At 44.4% G+C, this 20,207-nt stretch overlaps 1 protein-coding gene across 1 annotated transcript in view; it reads left to right on the forward strand.

Annotated features, from left to right (window-relative positions):
• Positions 1 to 20,207, forward strand: part of LOC135543290 (tetraspanin-7-like) — a 50,069-nt gene that overhangs the window by 10,054 nt on the left and 19,808 nt on the right. The window lies entirely within an intron of this gene.

A 20,207-nucleotide genomic window follows, 5' to 3' on the forward strand; every position in this document is an offset into this window, starting at 1 on the left:
CTCTTGCACCTGGCCTTTAATCCTTTGTTTTGCCTCTTTATCTTTTAAAACATGATATGTTCCTTGTAGTAGATACACTATGTTTGCATGAATTTAGATCCATTTCAGAAATTGGGTTGTTTTTTGTCGTACTCAACCAACTCCCAGAATTAGCCTCTAAGGCAACCTCAGAAGGCCGTAGCTAGTGTATGGCTGTGTGAGGTTAGGCAAGTGACCGGCCAGGGGCAAGGCTAGCTATGGCTGGGGGTTGCTTGATCTCCCAATAAGTGATGTGGCATTCATAGGGGATCTTGCTATTCCCTTGTCTAGTAGGAAGGCTATATCCGACAGGAAGACATTAAACATGAGTCATTGTTGACCCGTGGACCAATGACAGTGAGCCGCTGGATCAGGGGGAATATTAAGTGCACTGACGTCTGTTTGACTGGGACTTCGGTCCCTGAAAATGAGACCGTCCTAAATGTCCAGTATGTTTGGCCACTGTGGTATGGGCTCCACTGTGAATTGTGTGCCAATAAAATGTCTCAGGGCCAACCATTTGTTTGGGGGTCACACTGACAGCCACCTGACTCAGCAAGTGGAGGGGAACAGGCTCCTCACTGGCTGGCTTGTCACCTGTTGTGAAACATTTGTGTCGTGTTTGTGCTAGCTAGCAACTCACAAGGCCTAATGTCACGCTGGACTCCAGGTCAATAAAAACAGGCTTATTTCCAGACACCATACCTCCACTGGAGATAAGTAAACAATATGAAGTATATGTTATCTATTCCATACCAGGAAGTCTCACAGGGCACAGGCAGAGGAGAACATGGATGCTGCTAATCCCCCAGTAGGACTGGAGAGCCAGGCAGTGCAAAACCCCAAAAACGCTGCTGCCTGTTATTACACCTATCCAATAACGACACTGCTGCCTGCCAGGCTGCCTGTTATTACACCTATCCAATAACAACAATACTGCCTGCCAGGCTGCCTGTTATTACACCTATCCAATAACAACACTGCTGCCTGCCAGGCTGCCTGTTATTACACCTATCCAATAACAACAATACTGCCTGCCAGGCTGCCTGTTATTACACCTATCCAATAACAACAATACTGCCTGTTATTACACATATCCAATAACCAGGCTGCCTGTTATTACACCTATCCAAAAAACAACAATATTGCCTGCCAGGCTGCCTGTTATTACACCTATCCAATAACAACAATACTACCTGCCAGGCTGCCTGTTATTACACCTATCCAATAACAACAATACTGCCTGCCAGGCTGCCTGTTATTACACCTATCCAATAACAACAATACTGCCTGCCAGGCTGCCTGTTATTACACCTATCCAATAACAACAATACTACCTGCCAGGCTGCCTGTTATTACACCTATCCAATAACAACAATACTGCCTGCCAGGCTGCCTGTTATTACACCTATCCAAAAAACAACAATATTGCCTGCCAGGCTGCCTGTTATTACACCTATCCAATAACAACAATACTGCCTGCCAGGCTGCCTGTTATTACACCTATCTAATAACAACACTGCTGCCTGCCAGGCTGCCTGTTATTACACCTATCCAATAACAACAATACTGCCTGCCAGGCTGCATGTTATTACACCTATCCAATAACAACAATACTGCCTGCCAGGCTGCCTGTTATTACACCTATCTAATAACAACACTGCTGCCTGCCAGGCTGCCTGTTATTACACCTATCCAATAACAACAATATTGCCTGCCAGGCTGCCTGTTATTACACCTATCTAATAACAACACTGCTGCCTGCCAGGCTGCCTGTTATTACACCTATCCAATAACAACACTGCTGCCTGCCAGGCTGCCTGTTATTACACCTATCCAATAACAACAATACTGCCTGCCAGGCTGCCTGTTATTACACCTATCCAACAACAGCAATACTACCTGCCAGGCTGCCTGTTATTACACCTATCCAATAACAACAATACTGCCTGCCAGGCTGCCTGTTATTACACCTATCCAATAACAACAATACTGCCTGCCAGGCTGCCTGTTATTACACCTATCCAATAACAACAATACTACCTGCCAGGCTGCCTGTTATTACACCTATCCAATAACAACAATACTACCTGCCAGGCTGCCTGTTATTACACCTATCCAATAACAACAATACTGCCTGCCAGGCTGCCTGTTATTACACCTATCCAATAACAACAATACTGCCTGCCAGGCTGCCTGTTATTACACCTATCTAATAACAACACTGCTGCCTGCCAGGCTGCCTGTTATTACACCTATCCAATAACAACAATATTGCCTGCCAGGCTGCCTGTTATTACACATATCTAATAACAACACTGCTGCCTGCCAGGCTGCCTGTTATTACACCTATCCAATAACAACAATACTACCTGCCAGGCTGCCTGTTATTACACCTATCCAATAACAACAATACTGCCTGCCAGGCTGCCTGTTATTACACCTATCCAATAACAACAATACTGCCTGCCAGGCTGCCTGTTATTACACCTATCCAATAACAACAATACTGCCTGCCAGGCTGCCTGTTATTACACCTATCCAATAACAACAATACTACCTGCCAGGCTGCCTGTTATTACACCTATCCAATAACAACAATACTGCCTGTTATTACACCTATCCAATAACAACAATACTGCCTGCCAGGCTGCCTGTTATTACACCTATCTAATAACAACAATACTGCCTGCCAGGCTGCCTGTTATTACACCTATCCAATAACAACAATACTGCCTGCCAGGCTGCCTGTTATTACACCTATCCAATAACAACAATACTACCTGCCAGGCTGCCTGTTATTACACCTATCCAATAACAACAATACTACCTGCCAGGCTGCCTGTTATTACACCTATCTAATAGCAACACTGCTGCCTGCCAGGCTGCCTGTTATTACACCTATCCAATAACAACAATACTGCCTGCCAGGCTGCCTGTTATTACACCTATCCAATAACAACAATACTACCTGCCAGGCTGCCTGTTATTACACCTATCTAATAACAACAATACTGCCTGCCAGGCTGCCTGTTATTACACCTATCCAATAACAACAATACTACCTGCCAGGCTGCCTGTTATTACACCTATCCAATAACAACAATACTACCTGCCAGGCTGCCTGTTTTTTACACCTATCTAATAACAACACTGCTGCCTGCCAGGCTGCCTGTTATTACACCTATCCAATAACAACATGGCGCAGAAGAAAAGTATTAGATGTGAAAACAGGGACAATGGCAGGTTATAGTGAGACCAACACAGCACAATAGTAACTCTCATGGCCACGCAGACTGGCTGGCAGGCAGGCTGCTGAGACTGCCGTTGCCAGGGAGATGAACTCCCCCGTTGGTTCTGTGTATTGCCTGGTTTAGTTTGGTGCCTTCACTGTAGAATGGACCCACAGCTTTGCTGAGAGAGCAAGGGAGCCTTGTTGAGCTTATGGTTTAATTCCCAAGAATCGTACTTTATTTGGCACCATGTTGAGCCTTTAATGAACTAATGATCAGTCCAACTCAGAAACCCTGCCAGCACTAGTGAATAATGTGAATCTCTCTATCCCCCTCGTTCTGCCATCTCCGTTTTGTCTCACATTTTCTCTGCCTCTCTTTTTGTTTCTCTCTCCCTCTCTTTGTCCCTGTTTCTCTCTCTGTCTCTTTGTCTCTCCCTCTCTCTGTCTCTCTCTCCCTCTCCTTCCCTCTCATTAATCAAAAGTGAACAGACATTTACATATACATCATGGTTGAGAGGTACCCTTACCTTCAGTCTCTGCTAGCTGTTTCAGCTACTACTGTATAGCTCAGAGTAGTCAACCCCAATGTGCAGTATAAATGCAATCATTTCCATCTTCCTTTTCCACTTCGGAAGCACAGTCAATCCCTCTGGGTTTGAAGAGTAGTGCTGAGAAGGAAGCCTATGGTGTGCTCAGCCAAGGATGCACAATATGGCTGTCACTTTAAGGACAATTTTAGGATGTCATTATCCACCTTGACGAGCACAACACCGTCTTGTCTTCTTTGTCTGTGTTCGTTACCTCCAATGATGTAGAGAATTCTGTCGTTGACCCCCATCAACATGCATTACAGAGTCATCTTGGAGTTCTATCATTGTTGTAGTTCCAGTTGGTTATATTAGAAGCACAGATTCACTCTAGAAACACCAAAGTTCTCTGGAGTAGAATGTTTGTATTTCAGAGGTGAATGTTATTGACCACTCACTACACAGGCTGAGTGAATTTAATGGCCCGCAACAAAGCAATCATTGTAATACTGTTAGGGCTGCCATCAAGCGAAATCAAACTTTCTGATCCATGCTGTCACGCACACACAAATTAATTACTGTAGTGTTTTTGCAAACATTGCTGTAGTATTTACTATAGTGGTTTTGTAGGCACTACTGTATTATTTACTATAGTGGTTTTGTAGACACTACTGTAGTATTTACTATAGTGGTTTTGTAGACACTACTGTAGTATTTACTATAGTGTTTTTGTAGACACTACTGTAGTATTTACTATAGTGTTTTTGTAGGCACTACTGTAGTATTTACTATAGTGTTTTTGTAGACATTTGCTGTAGTATTTACTATAGTGTTTTTGTAGACATTGCTGTAGTATTTACTATAGTGTTTTTGTAGACATTGCTGTAGTATTTACTGTAGTGTTTTTGTAGGCATTGCTGTAGTATTTGCTAAAGTGTTTTTTAAAACACTACTGTAGTATTTACTATAGTGTTTTTGTAGACATTGCTGTAGTATTTACTATAGTGTTTTTGTAGACATTACTGTAGTATTTGCTATAGTGTTTTTGTAGGCATTGATGTATTATTTTCTATAGTGTTTTTGTAGTCATTACTGTAGTATTTACTATAGTGTTTTTGTAGACATTGCTGTAGTATTTACTATAGTGTTTTTGTAGGCATTGCTGTATTATTTACTATAGTGTTTTTGTAGGCATTGCTGTAGTATTTACTATAGTGTTTTTGTAGGCATTGCTGTATTATTTACTATAGTGTTTTTGTAGACATTACTGTAGTATTTACTATAGTGTTTTTGTAGACATTACTGTAGTATTTACTATGGTGTTTTTGTAGGCATTGCTGTATTATTTACTATAGTGTTTTTGTAGACATTGCTGTATTATTTACTATAGTGTTTTTGTAGTCATTACTGTATTATTTACTATAGTGTTTTTGTAGTCATTACTGTAGTATTTACTATAGTGTTTTTGTAGGCATTGCTGTATTATTTACTATAGTGTTTTTGTAGACATTGCTGTAGTATTTGCTATAGTGTTTTTTTAAAACACCACTGTAGTATTTACTATAGTGTTTTTTTAAAACACTACTGTAGTATTTACTATAGTGTTTTTGTAGACATTGCTGTATTATTTACTATAGTGTTTTTGTAGACATTGCTGTAGTATTTACTATAGTGTTTTTGTAGACATTGCTGTAGTATTTACTATAGTGTTTTTGTAGACATTGCTGTAGTATTTACTATAGTGTTTTTGTAGACATTGCTGTAGTATTTGCTATAGTGTTTTTTAAAACACTACTGTAGTATTTACTATAGTGGTTTTGTAGACACTACTGTAGTATTTACTATAGTGTTTTTGTAGGCACTACTGTAGTATTTACTATAGTGATTTTGTAGGCACTACTGTAGTATTTACTATAGTGGTTTTGTAGACATTACTGTAGTATTTACTACAGTGGTTTTGTAGACACTACTGTAGTATTTACTATAGTGTTTTTGTAGGCAATACTGTAGTATTTACTATAGTGGTTTTGTAGGCATTGCTGTAGTATTTACTATAGTGTTTTTGTAGACATTACTGTAGTATTTACTATAGTGTTTTTGTAGACATTGCTGTAGTATTTACTATAGTGTTTTTGTAGACATTTGCTGTAGTATTTACTATAGTGTTTTTGTAGACATTGCTGTAGTATTTACTATAGTGTTTTTGTAGACATTGCTGTAGTTGTTATGTACTTGAGTGAAGACCCAAAAGCGGTTTTAACAGAAAACAGAGTTCTTTAATGAAAAAACAGGAATGGCATAAATCCTCTTCCAACGTAGTCAATGGAACAAAAAGAACGTTAGTATAATGCAGGATGCACCTGCCAGGCAGACTCCGACAGGATAGGACAAGGTGGAAGCAAACAGGGCTGTGGTTGGACGACAGCTTGCTTCTGGCATCAAAAACACAAACAAGAATCAGACACTGAAAGTAGCAGGAACAGAGAGAGAAATAGAGACCTAATCAGAGGGGAAGAGAGAACAGGTGGGAAAGAGTGAAAGAGCTAGTTAGGGGAGATGTAGAACAGCTGAAGAATGAGAGACAGAGAAGGTAACCTAAAAAGACCAGCAGAGAGAGACAGAGTGAAGAGAAGACAGGAACAGACATAACAAGACATGACAGTAGCTTCCCCCCACTCACCGAGTGCCTCCTGGCGCACTCGAGGAGGAAACCTGGCGGCAACGGAGGAAATCATCGATCAGCGAACGGTCCAGCACGTCCCGAGAGGGAACCCAACTCCTCTCCTCAGGACCGTACCCCTCCCAATCCACTAGGTACTGATGACCACGGCCCCGAGGGCGCATGTCCAAAATCTTACGAACCCTGTAGATGGGTGCGCCCTCGACAAGGATGGGGGGAGGGACGAGAAGAGGGGCGCGAAGAACGGGCTTAACACAGGAGACATGGAAGACCGGGTGAACGCGACGAAGATAGCGCGGGAGAAGAAGTCGCACTGCGACAGGATTAATGACCTGAGAAATACGGGACGGACCAATGAACCAAGGAGGGGGGGCCAACTTGCGAGAAGCTGTCTTAAGGGAAGGTTCTGAGTGGAGAGCCATACTCTCTGACCGTGGCAACAATATCTAGGACTCTTGGTCCTACGCTTATTAGCGGCCCTCACAGTCTGCGCCCTATTACGGCAAAGTGCCGACCTGACCCCCTTCCAGGTGCGCTCGCAACGCTGGACAAAAGCCTGAGCGGAGGGGACGCAGGACTCGGCGAGCTGAGATGAGAACAGCGGAGGCTGGTACCCGAGGCTACACTGAAAAGGGGATAGACCGGTAGCAGACGAGGGAAGCGAGTTGTGGGCGTACTCTGCCCAGGGGAGCTGTTCTGACCAAGACGCAGGGTTACGAAAAGAAAGACTGCGTAAAATGCGACCAACAGTCTGATTGGCCCGTTCGGCTTGACCGTTAGACTGGGGATGAAAGCCGGACGAGAGACTGACGGAAGCCCCAATCAAACGGCAAAACTCCCTCCAAAATTGAGACGTGAACTGCGGGCCTCTGTCGGAAACGACGTCAGACGGAAGGCCATGAATTCGGAAAACATTCTCGATAATGATCTGAGCCGTCTCCTTAGCAGAAGGGAGCTTATCGAGAGGAATGAAATGAGCCGCCTTAGAGAATCTATCGACAACCGTAAGAATAACTGTCTTCCCCGCTGATGAAGGCAGTCCGGTGATAAAATCTAAAGCGATGTGAGACCACGGTCGAGAGGGAATGGGAAGCGGTCTAAGACGGCCGGCAGGAGGAGAGTTCCCAGATTTAGTCTGCGCGCAGACCGAACGGCAAAGTGCCGACCTGACAAGCGGCGACAAATCGACGCGCGTCACGTTCCCGAGTGGGCCACCAGAAACGCTGGCGAATGGAAGCGGAGGCGTACCCCGAACGCCGGGGTGGCCGGCTAACTTGGCAGAGTGGGCCCACTGAAGAACGGCCGGACGAGTAGGAACGGGAACGAACAGAAGGTTCCTAGGACAAGCTCGCGGCGACGGAGTGTGAGCGAGTGCTTGCTTTACCTGCCTCTCAATTCCCCAGACAGTCAACCCGACAACACGCCCGTCAGGGAGAATCCCCTCGGGGTCGGTGGAGACCTCAGAAGAACTGAAGAGACGAGATAAAGCATCAGGCTTGGTGTTTTTGAGCCCGGACGATAAGAAATAACAAACTCGAAACGAGCGAAAAACAGAGCCCAACGAGCCTGACGCGCATTAAGTCGTTTGGCTGAATGGATGTACTCAAGGTTCCTATGGTCAGTCCAAACGACAAAAGGAACGGTCGCCCCCTCCAACCACTGTCGCCATTCGCCTAGGGCTAAGCGGATGGCGAGCAGTTCGCGATTACCAACATCATAGTTACGTTCTGACGGCGATAAGCGATGAGAGAAAAACGCGCAAGGATGGACCTTGCCGTCAGAGAGAGAGCGCTGAGAAAGAATGGCTCCCACGCCCACCTCTGACGCGTCAACCTCAACAACAAACTGTCTAGAGATGTCAGGTGTAACAAGAATAGGAGCGGATGTAAAACGATTCTTAAGAAGATCAAAAGCTCCCTGGGCGGAAACGGACCACTTAAAGCACGTCTTAACAGAAGTAAGGGCTGTGAGGGGAGCTGCCACCTGACCGAAATTACGGATGAAACGACAATAGAAATTAGCGAAGCCCAGAAAGCGCTGCAGCTCGACGCGTGACTTAGGAACGGGCCAATCAATGACAGCCTGGACCTTAGCGGGATCCATCTTAATGCCCTCAGCGGAAATAACGGAACCGAGAAAAGGGACAGAGGCGGCATGAAAAATGCACTTCTCAGCCTTCACATAAAGACAGTTCTCCAAAAGGCGCTGGAGGACGCGTCGCACGTGCTGAACATGAATCGAGAGAGACGGTGAAAAAATCAGGATATCGTCCATGTAAACGAAAAACAAAAATGTTCAGCATGTCTCTCAGGACGTCGTTAACTAGTGCCTGAAAGACAGCTGGAGCGTTAACGAGGCCGAAAGGAAGAACCCGGTATTCAAAGTGCCCTAACGGAGTGTTAAACGCCGTCTTCCACTCGTCCCCCTCCCTGATGCGCACGAGATGGTAGGCGTTACGAAGGTCCAATTTGGTGAAAAACCTGGCTCCCTGCAGGATCTCGAAGGCTGAAGACATAAGAGGAAGCGGATAACGATTCTTAACTGTTATGTCATTCAGCCCTCGATAATCCACGCATGGGCGCAGGGACCCGTCCTTCTTCTGAACAAAAAAAACCCCGCTCCGGCGGGAGAGGAGGAGGAGACTATGGTACCGGCGTCGAGCGAAACCGACAAATAATCCTCGAGAGCCTTACGTTCGGGAGCCGACAGAGAGTATAATCTACCCCGGGGGAGTAGTTCCCGGAAGGAGATCAATACTACAGTCATACGACCGGTGTGGAGGGAGAGAAGTGGCCTTGGAACGACTGAACACCGTGCGCAGATCGTGATACTCCTCCGGCACCCCTGTCAAATCGCCAGGCTCCTCCTGTGAAGAAGAGACAGAGGAAACAGGAGGGATAGCAGACATTAAACAGGTCACATGACAAGAAACATTCCAAGATAGGATAGTATTACTAGACCAATTAATAGAAGGGTTATGGCGCACTAGCCAGGGATGACCCAAAACAACAGGTGTAAAAGGTGAACGAAAAATTAAAAAAGAAATGGTTTCGCTATGATTACCAGAGACAGTGAGGGTTAAAGGCAGCGTCTCACGCTGAATCTTGGGGAGAGAACTACCATCTAAAGCGAACAAGGCCGTGGGCTCCCCTAACTGTCTGAGAGGAATGTCATGTTCCCGAGCCCAGGTCTCGTCCATAAAACAGCCCTCCGCCCCAGAGTCTATCAAGGCACTGCAGGAAGCAGATGAACCGGGCCAGCGGAGATGGACCGGAAAAGTAGTGCGTGATCCAGAAGGAGAGGCCTGAGTAGTTGCGCTCACCAGTAGCCCTCCTCTTACTGATGAGCTCTGGCTTTTACTGGACATGAGGTGACAAAATGACCAGCGGAGCCGCAGTAGAGACAGAGGCGATTGGTGATTCTCCGTTCCTTCTCCTTGGCCGAGATGCGGATACCCCCCAGCTGCATAGGCTCAGCATCCGAGCCGGCGGAGGAGGGTGGCAGTGATGCGGCAGGTGGCAGTGATGTGGAGAGGGGAGCAACGGAGAACGCAAGCTCCTTTCCACGAGCTCGGCGACGAAGATCAAACCGTCGCTCTATGCGAATAGCGAGAGCTATTAAGGAGTCCAGACTGGAAGGAACCTCCCGGGAGAGGATCTCATCCTTAACCTCGACGAGGAGACCCTCCAGAAAACGAGCGTGCAAAGCCGGCTCGTTCCAGTCACTTGAGGCAGCGAGAGTGCGAAACTCAATAGAATAATCTGTTATGGATCGATTCCCCTGACATAGGGAAGACAGGGCCCTGGAAGCCTCCTCCCCAAAAACAGAACGGTCAAAAACCCGTATCATCTCCTCCTTAAAGTCTTGATACTGGTTAATACACTCAGCCCTCGCCTCCCAGACTGCCGTGCCCCACTCACTCGCCCGTCCGGTAAGGAGAGAAATGACGTAGGCGATGCGGGCTGCGCTCCTGGAGTAAGTGTTGGGCTGGAGAGAGAACACCACATCACACTGAGTGAGGAATGAGCGGCACTCAGTGGGCTCCCCAGAGTAACACGGCGGGTTGTTGATCCTGGGCTCCGGAGACTCGGAAACCCTGGAAGTGGGCGGTGGATCGAGGTGGAGTTGGTGAACCTGTCTTGTGAGGTCGGAGACTTGGACGGCCAGGGTCTCAACGGCATGTCGAGCAGCAGACAATTCCTCCTCGTGTCTGCCTAGCATCGCTCCCTGGATCTCGACGGCGGAGTGAAAAGGGTCCGGAGCCGCTGGGTCCATTCCTGGTCTGATTCTTCTGTTATGTACTTGAGTGAAGACCCAAAAGCGGTTTTAACAGAAAACAGAGTTCTTTAATGAAAAAACAGGAATGGCATAAATCCTCTTCCAACGTAGTCAATGGAACAAAAAGAACGTTAGTATAATGCAGGATGCACCTGCCAGGCAGACTCCGACAGGATAGGACAAGGTGGAAGCAAACGCGACGACAGCTTGCTTCTGGCATCAAAAACACAAACAAGAATCAGACACTGAAAGTAGCAGGAACAGAGAGAGAAATAGAGACCTAATCAGAGGGGGAAGAGAGAACAGGTGGGAAAGAGTGAAAGAGCTAGTTAGGGGAGATGTAGAACAGCTGAAGAATGAGAGACAGAGAAGGTAACCTAAAAAGACCAGCAGAGAGAGACAGAGTGAAGAGAAGACAGGAACAGACATAACAAGACATGACAGTAGTATTTACTATAGTGTTTTTGTAGGCATTGCTGTAGTATTTGCTAAAGTGTTTTTTAAAACACTACTGTAGTATTTACTATAGTGTTTTTGTAGACATTGCTGTAGTATTTACTATAGTGTTTTTGTAGACATTACTGTAGTATTTGCTATAGTGTTTTTGTAGACATTACTGTAGTATTTGCTATAGTGTTTTTGAAGTCATTACTGTAGTATTTACTATGGTGTTTTTGTAGGCATTGCTGTATTATTTACTATAGTGTTTTTGTAGACATTGCTGTAGTATTTACTATAGTGTTTTTGTAGGCATTGCTGTATTATTTACTATAGTGTTTTTGTAGTCATTACTGTAGTATTTACTATAGTGTTTTTGTAGACATTGCTGTAGTATTTACTATAGTGTTTTTGTAGGCATTGCTGTATTATTTACTATAGTGTCTTTGTAGGCATTGCTGTAGTATTTACTATGGTGTTTTTGTAGGCATTGCTGTATTATTTACAATAGTGTTTTTGTAGTCATTACTGTATTATTTACTATAGTGTTTTTGTAGACATTGCTGTAGTATTTGCTATAGTGTTTTTTAAAACACTACTGTAGTATTTACTATAGTGTTTTTGTAGACATTGCTGTAGTACTTACTATAGTGTTTTTGTAGACATTGCTGTAGTATTTACTATAGTGTTTTTGTAGACATTACTGTAGTATTTACTATAGTGTTTTTGAAGTCATTACTGTAGTATTTACTATGGTGTTTTTGTAGGCATTGCTGTATTATTTACTATAGTGTTTTTGTAGACATTGCTGTAGTATTTACTATAGTGTTTTTGTAGGCATTGCTGTATTATTTACTATAGTGTTTTTGTAGTCATTACTGTAGTATTTACTATAGTGTTTTTGTAGACATTGCTGTAGTATTTACTATAGTGTTTTTGTAGGCATTGCTGTATTATTTACTATAGTGTCTTTGTAGGCATTGCTGTAGTATTTACTATAGTGTTTTTGTAGGCATTGCTGTATTATTTACTATAGTGTTTTTGTAGTCATTACTGTAGTATTTACTATAGTGTTTTTGTAGACATTGCTGTAGTATTTGCTATAGTGTTTTTTAAAACACTACTGTAGTATTTACTATAGTGTTTTTGTAGACATTGCTGTAGTACTTACTATAGTGTTTTTGTAGACATTGCTGTAGTATTTACTATAGTGTTTTTGTAGTCATTACTGTATTATTTACTATAGTGTTTTTGTAGACATTGCTGTAGTATTTACTATAGTGTTTTTGTAGTCATTACTGTAGTATTTACTATAGTGTTTTTGTAGGCATTGCTGTATTATTTACTATAGTGTTTTTGTAGACATTGCTGTAGTATTTACTATAGTGTTTTTGTAAACATTACTGTAGTATTTACTATAGTGTTTTTGTAGACATTGCTGTAGTATTTACTATAGTGTTTTTTAGGCATTGCTGTATTATTTACTATAGTGTTTTTTAAACATTGCTTTATTTACTATAGTGTTTTTTGCTGTAGTATTTACTATAGTGTTTTTGTAGACATTGCTGTAGTATTTACTATAGTGTTTTTGTAAACATTACTGTAGTATTTACTATAGTGTTTTTGTAGACATTGCTGTAGTATTTACTATAGTGTTTTTGTAGACATTACTGTAGTATTTACTATAGTGTTTTTGTAGACATTGCTGTAGTATTTACTATAGTGTTTTTGTAGACATTACTGTAGTATTTACTATAGTGTTTTTGAAGTCATTACTGTAGTATTTACTATGGTGTTTTTGTAGGCATTGCTGTATTATTTACTATAGTGTTTTTGTAGACATTGCTGTATTATTTACTATAGTGTTTTTGTAGACATTGCTGTATTATTTACTATAGTGTTTTTGTAGTCATTACTGTAGTATTTACTATAGTGTTTTTGTAGACATTGCTGTAGTATTTACTATAGTGTTTTTGTAGTCATTACTGTAGTATTTACTATAGTGTTTTTGTAGGCATTGCTGTAGTACTTACTATAGTGTTTTTGTAGACATTGCTGTAGTATTTACTATAGTGTTTTTGAAGTCATTACTGTAGTATTTACTATGGTGTTTTTGTAGGCATTGCTGTATTATTTACTATAGTGTTTTTGTAGACATTGCTGTATTATTTACTATAGTGTTTTTGTAGACATTGCTGTAGTATTTACTATAGTGTTTTTGTAGTCATTACTGTAGTATTTACTATAGTGTTTTTGTAGACATTGCTGTAGTATTTACTATAGTGTTTTTGTAGTCATTACTGTAGTATTTACTATAGTGTTTTTGTAGGCATTGCTGTATTATTTACTATAGTGTTTTTGTAGACATTGCTGTATTATTTACTATAGTGTTTTTGTAGACATTGCTGTAGTATTTACTATAGTGTTTTTGTAGACATTGCTGTAGTATTTACTATAGTGTTTTTTAAAACACTACTGTAGTATTTACTATAGTGTTTTTGTAGACATTGCTGTAGTATTTACTATAGTGTTTTTGTAGACATTACTGTAGTATTTACTATAGTGTCTTTGTAGGCATTGCTGTTGTATTTACTATAGTGTTTTTGTAGGCATTGCTGTATTATTTACTATAGTGTCTTTGTAGGCATTGCTGTAGTATTTACTATAGTGTTTTTGTAGGCATTGCTGTATTATTTACTATAGTGTTTTTGTAGTCATTACTGTAGTATTTACTATAGTGTTTTTGTAGACATTGCTGTAGTATTTGCTATAGTGTTTTTTAAAACACTACTGTAGTATTTACTATAGTGTTTTTGTAGACATTGCTGTAGTATTTACTATAGTGTTTTTGTAGACATTGCTGTAGTATTTACTATAGTGTTTTTGTAGACATTACTGTAGTATTTACTATAGTGTTTTTGAAGTCATTACTGTAGTATTTACTATGGTGTTTTTGTAGGCATTGCTGTATTATTTACTATAGTGTTTTTGTAGACATTGCTGTATTATTTACTATAGTGTTTTTGTAGACATTGCTGTAGTATTTACTATAGTGTTTTTGTAGACATTGCTGTAGTATTTACTATAGTGTTTTTGTAGACATTGCTGTAGTATTTACTATAGTGTTTTTTAAAACACTACTGTAGTATTTACTATAGTGTTTTTGTAGACATTGCTGTAGTATTTACTATAGTGTTTTTGTAGACATTACTGTAGTATTTACTATAGTGTTTTTGTAGGCATTGCTGTATTATTTACTATAGTGTTTTTGCAGTCATTACTGTAGTATTTACTATAGTGTTTTTGTTTTATTATTTTTATTATCTTGCTGGACAAATTCTAAAAGAGCAAATTTTCCATAACCTGTAGGTAGGTAGGACTGGAGTCTGAATGGATAGTTGAGAGCTTCAGTTCTTTTCTATAACACAATATATGGTCTATACTGTACTTGGCATGTAGGTTTCTCACTTATGGCTGGCACAAATTGGGATATGGGGGAGGGGAATAGGCAAGTTATATGCAAATTAAAACTGTACTGTTACTATAGTTAAAAAACTGTCGTGTTTTTACGGACTGTTGTGTTTTTGCGGACATTGTGTTTTTTGGGGATAATACTGTAGTATTAACTATAGTATTCTACAGTGTACTACACAATTCTATAGTAAGTACTACACATGATTGAGGGATACTACAGTGTGTTGTATAGTATTCTACAGTATACTACAGAAATCTATAGTAAGTACAGTGCTGTCACGCCTTGGTCTTAGCATTTTGTGTTTTAGTTAATTAGTTGGTCAGGCCAGGGTGTGACATGGGTTTATGTTATTGTGTTGTCGTATTGGGGTTTTTGTAGGCATTGGGATTGTGGTTGATTAGGGGTGTGTTTAGTTTAGGTTTGGCTGCCTGAGGCAGTTCTCAATCAGAGTCAGGTGATTCTTGTTGTCTTTGATGGGGAACCGTATTTAGGTAGCCTGGGTTTCACTGTGTATTTTGTGGGTGATTGTTCCTGTCTCTGTGTAGTTTCACCAGATAGGCTTGGTCACTTTGGTTTTTCTTTTTACTTGTTTTGGAAGAGAAGAGAACGAGAGCCATTCTCCTTGCGGAGATGGTGCTAAATACATCAACACGGTCGGTCCCTGGGATTGGGCTGGCCAACACGATTCGTTTTGCTTGGAAGGAAAAGGAGTTGGAGCCTTTAGGACGGGAATCTTTTGGAAGGATAATATTGATGGGGATTCTAAAGCTGACGGTGAAGGACGTGTTTTGTTTCCAAGGCAACTCGTTGGAGGGACCATACGACGTGGCACTATATACAGAGGAAAAACACGAAGCTATCCTGAGAAGGGCAAGAGCAGTGGGAGGTGAGAGGCCGATGTGCCACTACGAAATATCAAGCCTGGCAAAGAATAACTTTAGGGTTGTAACTGTCAACATTTACAACCCTTACGTTAAGGACGAAGAGGTGAGGGCTTTTCTGGGGAGATACATGGATAACGTCTCCTCAGCAAGGCACCTCAAAGACTCCCTTGGGTTTTGGAATGGGAGGAGAGGCTTCCAGGCCCTCCACAGAGAGGACCCAAAGGGACATGGTGGCTACCTCCATCCTCCTGCTATGTTCTCCCTAGGGGCTGACAAGGGGACGTTGTTTTATGCACGTCAGCCCCCATTTTGCAGGCGCTGTATGGCCTATGGTCACATATTCGCCTCGTGCAGCATGAGAAAATGCAGATTTTGTGCATCTGAGGATCACGAGGCGAGGGATTGTGACAAGTCTAAGACATGCCATGGGTGTGGCTCGTCAGCACACCTGTGGCGGGGGTGCCCGGCCCGTCAGAGGTCATATGCGTCTGCGGCTGGGGGGGGAGCAGGAGCGGGGGATGGGGGAAGAAGAGGAGGGGAAGGAAGCACGCCTCATGACCAGAGTACAGGTCCAGAGGGGAAGGCCACAAGGAAGGAAGAGGAGCAAGAAGCGGCGGATGGAAGAGAGAAGGAAACGGAAGGCACGGGAGTAGGAGAACCAGGAAAAGCGGCAGAAGAAGGCAACCGAGTGGTGGAGCATGAGAGAGAAGAAAGCGAGGGAGGAGTGGTGGAGAAGGAGACGGTGGAAGAGCAAGTGGACTGGGGGGAAAGTGCCCTGGTGGAAGAGATGAGGGGTATGGTGGAGGAACTGGCGGGGGGGGAGGGTGGTATCTCTCCACTGCCGCCATCACCAAAGAAGAGAATGAAGAGGAGAGTGCGATTGGCCGACAGTGAGGGGAAGGGGATGGCCAAGAGAGTGATGGGGGTGGGAGAAACCTCTGGGTTGCTGCTGGTTTCCCCAGGCCCTCAACTTCTGTTGGGTGGGGACACACCTAACGAGACTCAGGACTGGGTACAGGAGGAGGTGGGGAGTTTTTTGTTTGGGGACTCAGCCTCCCCAATTTTTTTCCAAACCAGCTGCAACACTGGGGAGGGGGAGGATTGTGGGGGTAGACCCAGGGTGCAGGGCACCCCGGAGCCAAACACTATTCCTGCATCCTGGGATGGTGTGATGGAGGAAGAGGGGGGGATGTCGGGATTACGGATGGTGTTCTCACCGGTAGATATGGAGCAGGGGAGCATCGGGTGAGTCTCCTGTTTTTGTTTTTTTTCTGTCTGGATTTAGAATTTGAGTGTATTACATGTTTTTATTTTTTCATGGAGTCTAATTTTACTTTTGTTAGTTTAAATGTAAGGGGTTTAAGGGATATTGTTAAGAGGAGGGCGGTTTTTAGTTATTTGGAGGGTGTGGGGTTTGATTTTGTTTTTTACAGGAGGTTCACCTGAGGGATGGAGGGGATGTTAGTAGGTTTAAGAGGGAGTGGGACAAGGGGGAGTCGGTTTGGGGTGTTGGGGGGTGCACTCATCGGGGGTAGGGATTTTGTGTGGGCACAGGGAGGTAAAAGTGGAGGATTCTTTTGTGGTAATGCAGGGGAGGGTTATAGGGGTGGATGTCACGATAAGGGATTGTAAATTTAGATTAGTGGTGGTGTATGGGCCACAGGTGGTGGCAGACAGGAGGGAGATGGTGGACTGTCTGACGCCCCTGTGTGTCACAAATAGGAAATTAGTGATGGGGGGGATTTTAATACAGATTTAGGAAGAGGGGGGGATAGCAGTGCAGGCGCCATTGCCAGGCTAATGGCTTGCCATGGACTGGTAGATGGTGGTCTGCACACTACTCCGAAAATGGAGGGTCCAGGGGGGTTGAGCGGAGGCTCGACTATATTTTTGTACCCAGGTCTTTGGGTAAGTTGTCTGGGCGGCTGTTGCCTGTTTTCTTTTCGGATCACGACGGGGTGCTCCTGCAGGTGGGGTCGCCAGTCTGCCTCTTTGGTAGGGGGTACTGGAAGCTAGATCGGGATGTGCTGGAGGAGCAGGCTTTTGTTGACGGGTTTTATGGTTTCTTTTGGAGGCTTGAGGGCCTCCGGTCCATGTGCGAGGGGGTGTTAGAGTGGTGGGAATTAGTTAAGGTGAGGATTAGGGCTTTTATAATAGGGTATTGCAAGAGGAAAAAAAGGGAGGAGAGGAGGGAGGTGGATCGTATCCAAAGGTTAATTGAACTCGAATACGAGGCAGGCAATCTCGGCGGGTCGTTTGACTGGGAGAGATCCGCAACCCTAAAGGCGCAGCTCAGGGAGTTGCAGGAGCGGAAGGCTCGAGCTTTCCTGGAGCGAGCGCATAGTGGCTTTCTAGAACATAATGAGACTTGTTCTGCTATGTTCTTTAAGTTGGTTAGGGCAAGACAGAGTAGGAAGGTAATGCATGGTGTTAGGGAAGAAAATGGTAGTATAGTTAGAGAACCAGAAGATATGGTCAGGGTGACAACTGATCATTTCCAAGGTTTATTTAAGGAAAGGGAAATAGATGTAGAGCAGGGAAATGTGTTTTTAGAACACTTGTCCAGGCGGTTGCCGGAGGACATTAGAGAAGTGATGGAGGCCCAGATCTCACTAGAAGAGGTTGAGAGCGTTCTTAGGAGGATGGGAAAAGGGAAGGTGCCTGGGATGGATTGGCTGCTGGCTGAGTTTTATCTCAAGTTTTGGTGTATACTTGGACCAGTGGTCCTCGAAGTCTTGAAGGCCATCCTTGAGACGGGGGTCCCGGGGGGATCAATGGCTGTTGGTGTGCTGTCACTTTTATATAAGAAGGGGGAAGTAACAGACCTTGGCAACTGGCGGCCGTTGACCATGCTGTGTGTAGATTACAAGCTACTTGCAAAGGTTTTAGCAGACCGGTTGCGCACAGCCCTTCCCTACGTCGTTCATGAGGATCAGACGTGCGGGGTAGAAGGCCGCTCTATTAGATGGAACCTACAGTTAATCAGGGACTCCATCGCTTGGTTTGAAGATAGAGGACTGCCTTTTATGGTAGCAGCGCTAGATCAGGCGAAAGCCTTCATTCGCGTGAATAGATCCTTTTTATTCAGTGTTAGGTCGATTAGGATTTGGGGAGAAGTTTATAGGATGGATTCGTACATTATATGTCGGAGCGGGGTGCCGAGTTAGTGTAAATAGTCACTTGGGTGACGTTTTTGACCTCTCGTCTGGGGTCAGGCAGGGGTGCCCACTCTCGGCTCTCCTCTTCGTTCTGTACATGGAGCCTCTGGGGGCTGCCTTTAGGGCAGACACAGGGGTGGAAGGTTTGCTGATCCCTGGAAGTGGTGGGCTGCGTGTTAAGATGACGCAGTATGCCGACGACACTTTCTTGCTGTTGTGCAAGGACTCGTGCCTGACAAGGTCCCTTGCCATCTTTGGGGATTTCACCCGAGCGTCGGGAGCAGTTCTGAACCATGCAAAGTCTTCCGTCAAGTTTTTCGGAAGATGGCGCGGTAGAACGGATGCGCCTGGGGGGTTATCTCTCTGTGAGGGGGCCCTGAGGATTCTCGGGGTCCATTTTGAGACCTCCGGCTCAGCGACACTAAACTGGAACATGCGTATCGCAGTGGTACAGAGGAAGCTAGCAATGTGGAAAGCTAGGTATTTGTCTTTTATGGGCAAAGTCCTGGTCCTAAAGGTGGATGTGTTGCCGTCTCTTTTGTTTTTGGCGTACATCTACCCATTGCCGGCTTGTCTGAGGAGGCCTCTAGTGAGGCTTGTGTTTCAGTTAATGTGGAGTGGCAGGTACGAGTGGGTCGCCAGGGCACGCATGATCTGTCCCATCGGGGAGGGAGGTAGGGGGGTACCACATTTCCCCCTCAAGCTGGACACAATTTTTGTTTCTTTCTTGTTAACGGAGCTTGCTCAGCCAGTGATACACCCGTCCGGTTACCTCCTGCGGGTGTTTTTCTCGTATCAGGCGAGAAGCATAATGGTGTGGTCTAACACGGGTCCTCCGGCGGAACAGCTGCCGTGGCACTTTGGTCATGCAGCCAAGTGGCTGCGTGCGCACCCTGAGGTTGAAGTTGCCCGAGTAGGTTTAGATCATAGGCACCTGTACGAGGAGGTCAGAAAGGCAGGGAGTCCGGCGCCTGTAGTGGGCATCTCGGAAGTGGTCTGGGAGGGAGTGCAGGCGCGGGGTCTGGACAACAGGCTCAAGGACCTGAATTGGTTGAGCCTTCATAAGTGTTTGCCGGTACGTTCCATCTTGTACCGGTATAGTTTGGTGCAATCCCCCACCTGTCCAAGATCCTCTTGTGGCAGGGAGGAGACTGTGCGCCATGTCTTTTGGGACTGTGCCTTTGCCGGAGTAGTATGGGCTAGGGCACGGGTGTTGTTAGGTTTGGTAAAGGGGGATTTTGTATTGACGTGGGCCAGGATAGAGAGGGGTGTAGGGAGAGCGAGAGGGACGGATAGGGACAGGTTTCTGCTCTGGCTTCTCATGAGTCTCTTTAAACGGGGGCTGTGGGAAGCAAGGCAGAACATGGTGAAGACAGGGAGAGATTGGGGGGTGGAAGGGATAGGAGGAGGGTGGAAGGAGATTTGAGGGGAGGATGAAGAGGGAGGAGAGGAAGTGGGGGCAGCATGCTGCTCGGGAGAGGTGGAAGGGGGGTTTAGGGCTGGGTGTCATTTAG

Source organism: Oncorhynchus masou, chromosome 7 (genome assembly GCF_036934945.1).
Source record: "Oncorhynchus masou masou isolate Uvic2021 chromosome 7, UVic_Omas_1.1, whole genome shotgun sequence".
NCBI lineage: Eukaryota > Metazoa > Chordata > Actinopteri > Salmoniformes > Salmonidae > Oncorhynchus > Oncorhynchus masou.